At 31.9% G+C, this 6,476-nt stretch overlaps 1 pseudogene; it reads right to left on the reverse strand.

Moving 5' to 3' along the window:
* Positions 1 to 933: 933 nt before the first annotated feature.
* Positions 934 to 5,819, reverse strand: LOC148195736 (uncharacterized; annotated as a pseudogene).
* Between the last annotated feature and the right edge of the window lie 657 nt (positions 5,820 to 6,476).

Genomic DNA, 6,476 nt, shown 5'->3' on the forward strand with positions numbered 1-6,476 from the left:
CACTGGTTCTGGTGAGAAGAGAAAAGTTTTTGTGAATTCATGTTGCTTCTGCTTGTGCGTTAATTTGCTCGCACGGTTTGAGGATTTTTTGGCTTAGATTCTGCAACAGTGTGGATGGGGTTTGATTTGGTCAACTCTAGAGTGAGGTTCTCCGAGACAACGTGCGACCTCGCCAGTGAGCGGTTAAGCCCATGATCGTCCCGGTAGGTGCCAAACTAGAGAAAAGATTAAGGCCTAAGATAGCCTTGCTGTACCGAATTGTCACCCGGCCAAGGTTGAGCACGATACACAACGATAATGCTGGGGTCAAAAGACTAGGTGATTGTTTTTCACTGTACGTTCCACCGTATGTGCCAAAATGTGTAAAAAAATGTGTCGAGTAAGACATTGAACTCCTTTACTTAAAACACTCAGTTTTTTTTATAGTACTCCATCATTTAAGTTATGCTATTAACTGTCTCTTTTTCTTGTCCAAATTGTATAAAAACATTCGGATACAGTTTGTGTAATAATATGATAATAAAGATAATTAATTAATTAATAAAAATAAATTATCAAATCTCAAATATATATTCTTTTAATTTTCAATCAATGATTATTATTCTCATGTTCATTGGTAACGGTTATTGTTCAAATTAATTATCAATGACTTTTCCGGTCGATTTTCCTCTTTACTCTGAAATGCTTTCCAAAACTTTGGTATTGTTCCGTGAAGGTTGAAAGCATGTTGGTAGAAGGCTTTTAACATCCGCAAGGGTATGGATTTTAAGTTTATCATATCTATAGTAAGGGTAATCAATGTACTCAGTTTTGTTAACATTGCTCTTGTTAAGATTGATTTTTCTATGGTTTGATTCTTTAACATTGCTCTAATATGAGCTCTATAATAGGCACAGCCAGGCCAAGGGGAGGGAGGAGGGAATGAAATTGAGCTCAATGTGTTGTCATGACAGAGATGGATTTGTTCTTATTGTTGGGATTTAAAGCATCAAGCAAGGAGATGGCACTGTAGCAGTTTGTTAAATCCTAATCACAATCTAAAATAAAACAAGATATGACACAAAAAATGAGGTACCATTCTGATTTCGAATGATTGAGAACTGTGTCAGGCAACAGTGGTCCACTTTGAGTTTGACGGCTTTTTACTGTTTGGCCTTTAATTTTGCTCATAAGTATATCTTTCTGTATATTAGATGTCATTGCCTATCATGTTGACTCATTTCTCTTCCAAATATTGGGTTCCTGGATTTTGGTTTCTGGAATCTTCTTGTTTTTGTTTAAGCATTCATTCTGCTCAGTCTGTTTTATATCAATAGTCCGTGTCTGTGATGTGATTTTATTCAGTGGTGATTTCTCTGAATTCATTTTGCCAGCACCAGACTGGGAATCAATTGCACCCTGTCATGGCAACAAAAGAAAATGATTTGTGGCAAGGTCTTCTCACAGCCTTGTAATTGGTGAAAAAATTGTTTTTCTCTTCTTCCCTCATCTTAACAATATCAGCATCATCCCTCACCTAGAAAAATTGAAGACATTAGATCTAATCTAATAAGGGCTTTTACACGATTCCAAAGAGGGGGTAAGTCAGCAAACAGTATTTTTACAGAGAGTTAGGGAGGCTTAACATGTTTGAAGAATGAATGTTTCAGTAACTTCTCTGCTGATGGCCTTTTTGTTTGGTCTTTCACTAGGCACATAGCAACCATTTCCTTAGAATACTGATCACAGCTGGAAATACTTTAATTAGACAATGGTTGAACCAGAAACACATTATGAATAACAACCATATCAGAACCATAATTCAATTTTATGTGCCATGAGTAATGAACTAAATAAAATTGCATGTATCATAATTACAACTCGTGTAACAGTCCATCCAGAAAGAACAGCAATACCTTAGACAACTTCTTATCACGATCATAATCAAGTCCAGGAGGGGCATTCTGTATGGTCATTTGAAGAACCTATACATGAAAAGAAAAAAACCAAAGTCATCTAATATTACAAATTATATCACACAATGTCAACATCTTTTTAGACACTGTCTCTGTTAGGGATTGGAAGGTATACGTGAGAAGAGAAGAAGAAAGTATACGAGAGAAGAAAAAGGACACTAAACAATGAAAGGCGGGAAGAGATCGAGCCGAATGCTGGAAGGCGGGGAGAGATCGACCATAGAAAACGGTGAGAGAGAAGAAGAAGGGCACCAAACGGTGGAAGGCGGGGAGATGTCGAGCCGAATAATGGAAAGCGGTGAGGAATCGAGCCGAACGGCTGAAGGCGGTGAGGGCTCGAGCCAAACGATAGAAAGACATGAAGAACTAGAGCCGATCGGTTGAAGAGTTACTAGTAGCAGTTAGAATGGGCGGGAAATAATTATAGTAAATAGGACTATATCATAGGGAAAATATACATGAGAAGAAGAAAGTATACGAGAGAAGAAGAAGGACACCGAACGGTGAAAGGCGGGAAGAGATCGAGCCGAACAGTGGAAGGCGGAGAGACATCGACCCGAACGATAGAAGACGATGAGGGTAGATGTGTCATTTGAGCCCCTGGCCCATGGGTTGACCCTAACCCCTTTTAAAATCAAACCCCAATTTTCTAGCCCACTTAATAGGGGGCTTTTTAAAAGCCCCAACCCCTAAAGCCCCACATAAAGTGGGCTGGGGTAGGGTTAGGATGAGGCTAGCCCCCAAACTAAATTAATTCACTTTTAATGTTTTTTTAGTTATTTCTTTTATTTACTTTACAAGTTCAATAATTTTCAAAATTTACATGATATTTAATATCTTTTTAATTAAATATAAATGTATAAATATTGATTTTATAAAAACTTATTTAAAATAATTTTTTAATTATAAGTATATTTTAAATATATAATTTTATTATTTTGGAAAGTTAAAAAAGAAAATTTTTATTATTATTTTTATTTAAAAGAAAATGAAAAAAATTTCAATAAAGAAATTATAAAAGTAACACAGTTGAAAATTCGATTTTTCAATAATCGAATTCTGATATCTATATAAATATTTGAAATATTAATTATGGATAGATTTTAAATTCAAATCTACTTATTGGATGAATTTTTAATATCGGTGTAAAATTTTTATTTTTTATAGTTTGTCATATAAAATTCTTTTGTTGAATGTTTTGTATAGATATATATACATTAAAAAATTAAACCACAAACTTTGTAAAGTTTAAAATTAATTTCACATAATAAAAGAACTAACTTTTTAGTGAAAATCCTTGTTAGACAAAATTCTTATAAATATCACATATGTTAGTATACAAGATCTAGATGTAATCCTAATGGTTATAAAATCAGATTTTTTTTCCAACCTTTTAGATTAAATTAATATTTTAAAATCATACTTATCTTTATCCAACAAAGATCGTTTTATTAAATTATTTATCATAATTGAGCCGATTGTAATAAAAAATAATTAAATAATAGATACAATATTTTTAAATAAATATAATGTTATAATTTATAATACTAAAATTAAAATTATTATTGTATTTAATTATTAACATATAAAATAAATAAAAATTATAATAATTATAATAATAAATAAATTACTAATAAAAAAGACAAATGAATATAATATAAAATATATGAAAAAGACATAAAAATATATAAATTGATGTAAATGACTAAATTATACGTTTCATAAATTTTTTTTAGAAGAATTATATAACTTTGTAAATAACAAATATTAATTTTATTAAATTTGGAAAATTAAAAAAGTTAAAAAGTTATTAAGTCAAAATTTTAACATGTTCACACCAATTAAAAATAATGTAATTTTGATCACAAATCTTAATCGAATGATATTGATTTAAACTAGTGACAAAATAGATTACCATCTATAAATAAATTCGTTAGTCCATCAAAATTTTACAAATTAAATTACATTTTTTAACTTTTAAACATATTTTATGTGGATATCTCTGAACCGTTAAATTTACAAACCAAAATTAAGAAACCAAAATTAAGATAAAAAAATTATCAAAACAAAATTTGGAAATTAAGGAATAATTGTATAAAAGCATTTTTATTAAACTAATTAATATAGAAACAGTTATGAAGTAGAAAATTAATTTTATTGGTAAAAAAATATAATTACACATGAATCAATTATGGTTATAAGTTATTACTAACAAAGATAAAATGAAAGCTGGATAAAAAATACACATGATTTGTGATTACTTGTATGATGATATTATGTTTCTGGACGTTAAATTTTGTAAAAAGGAAAGCCCATGGGCTGGCCCTGGCCTATAGGGGTTTTTAGCCCTGTGGGCTTTTTTAATAAAGAGTTTTTTTGGCCCTGTGGGCTTTTTTGGCCCCAACCCACATGGGCTAGGGCCAAATCTTATTAAAGGAGCTCATTTGACAGCTCTAGGTGAGGGAGAAGAAGAAGGGCACCAAACGGTGGAAGGCGGGGAGATGTCGAGCCGAACGATGGAAAGCGGTGAGGAATCGAGCCGAACGACTGAAGGCGGTAAGGGCTTGAGCCAAACGATAGAAATACATGAAGAACTAGAGCCGATCGGTTGAAGAGTTACTAGTAGCAGTTAGAATGGGCGGGAAATAATTATAGTAAATAGGGCTATATCATAGGGAAATATTTGGTATAAGATAATTATAGTAAATAGAGCTATATTCTAGAGAAATATTCAGTATAAGTTATTTATAGTAAATAGAGCTATATTCTAGGAAAATATTTAATATAAATAGAGCTAGATTCTATGGTTAGGGTTATGCTTTTGATTATTGAGTTTGTTAACAGGCGGCTGCAGTCCTGTAAGGGAGGTTATGCTCCCAACTATCCTTGTTTAGAGAATTCTATTACCATTAATAAGAGAAATTGATTCTATCATTATCTTTTCTGCTTTTTGTGATCGTGGTTAATTAGGATTCCAACCCAGGAATCTAACAGTCTCTTAGAAACCATTGGATGTAAATACCTTCATTGGAGGGTATTTTGAAAATGGGGTATGACGATGAGCCAAAATTGCTAACAATCTTCCACTGGTCACAAATATATTATATATATATATATATATATATATATATATATATAAATCCTTACAGTTGTGTTAAACTTTATGAGCTCAAAATTGTCATTATATACCTTAAACATATCCAAAAGTCTCGTCCATTAATTATATCCGCATGTAGAACCAAAACAAATTTCATTGCACCAATTGCAATAAAACCTAACAATGATCACTAATGCTAACGGAACCAAATGACATAGATTCATCATAAAATGTGTATAATTAAAATCATGTGAAGATGACCTATACACGTCTATTTTCAACTGATCCTTACTTTATCTTAATGAGATCAACATAATAACTTTATTGTACAAAGTTTAATTTCTAAATAATAACCAGAATGTATGCATACATGAAAATCACTCACAGAACACAAACACACAAAAGTGACTAACTCCCATTAAACCAAAGATTTCGCAAACTATAAAACACCCATATGAGCAATATGCTCATGAAACACCTTGGGTGTAAGAGCCTTATTAAAAGGATATACCATCAAGGAGTTTGTCCCTAAGTGTTCTATGGAAATCCATCCACTTTGTACTCTTTCTTTAACAACTGATTTTGATGTCACAATATAACCTGAATGGTCTTTCAATTCCTTGCATAATATGTAGCCTTGTGACAAAAATCATTCATATACCTTGTTTTGATGCCTCATAGGATGCTACAAATTCTACAATCATAGTGAATAAACTCATAAGGGTTTGCTTGGTACTGGGGCAAGAAACCACACCACCAGCTAGCATGGAAATGTAACCTGAAGTGGATCTTAAACTATCTTGACATCTTGCAGAATTGTGTTAGAATACTTAATGATCGCTAACTGATATAACCTTATATACGTGAGCTTATAAACCTTTGTTCTCTTGAAAAAAACCCCATAACTTTATTGGTTGCTTTCCAAAGATCCATTCATGAATTGCTTAAATATCTACCTAAAATCCCAACTATGTATGCTATATCTGAATGCTACAATTTTGGACATACATCAAACTCCCTACCGTTGAAACTTAGAGAATCTTCTGCATTTCTTGAATTTTTAAAGTTTCTTTTGGACATTAATTGAGACTGAACTCGTCTCCCTTAACAATTTAAGAATCCCTTGATTTAATATCCTTCACGTTAAAAATTTTTAGTATGTCATCAACATACAAACCCCTTCCTTTTTTAGTATAGCCATTCACCACAAACTTTATACCTCTTCATATTACCATTAGAACCCCTTTTGATCTTAAATATTCACTTATTACCAATGGGGTGGTAATGAGACAAGTTCTCAAACCTTATTGTCTTGCATAGATCCATACTCCTCGTGAAGCATAGGTTTTTTAGGATCTTGAGTTTGTTCTTATAGAGGTTTTGAACTTACTATAGGTTTTGAACTTTATGAATCACATCACTTC

This window comes from Vigna umbellata, chromosome 7 (genome assembly GCF_029865625.1).
Source record: "Vigna umbellata cultivar VRB3 chromosome 7, Vumbellata_1.0, whole genome shotgun sequence".
NCBI lineage: Eukaryota > Viridiplantae > Streptophyta > Magnoliopsida > Fabales > Fabaceae > Vigna > Vigna umbellata.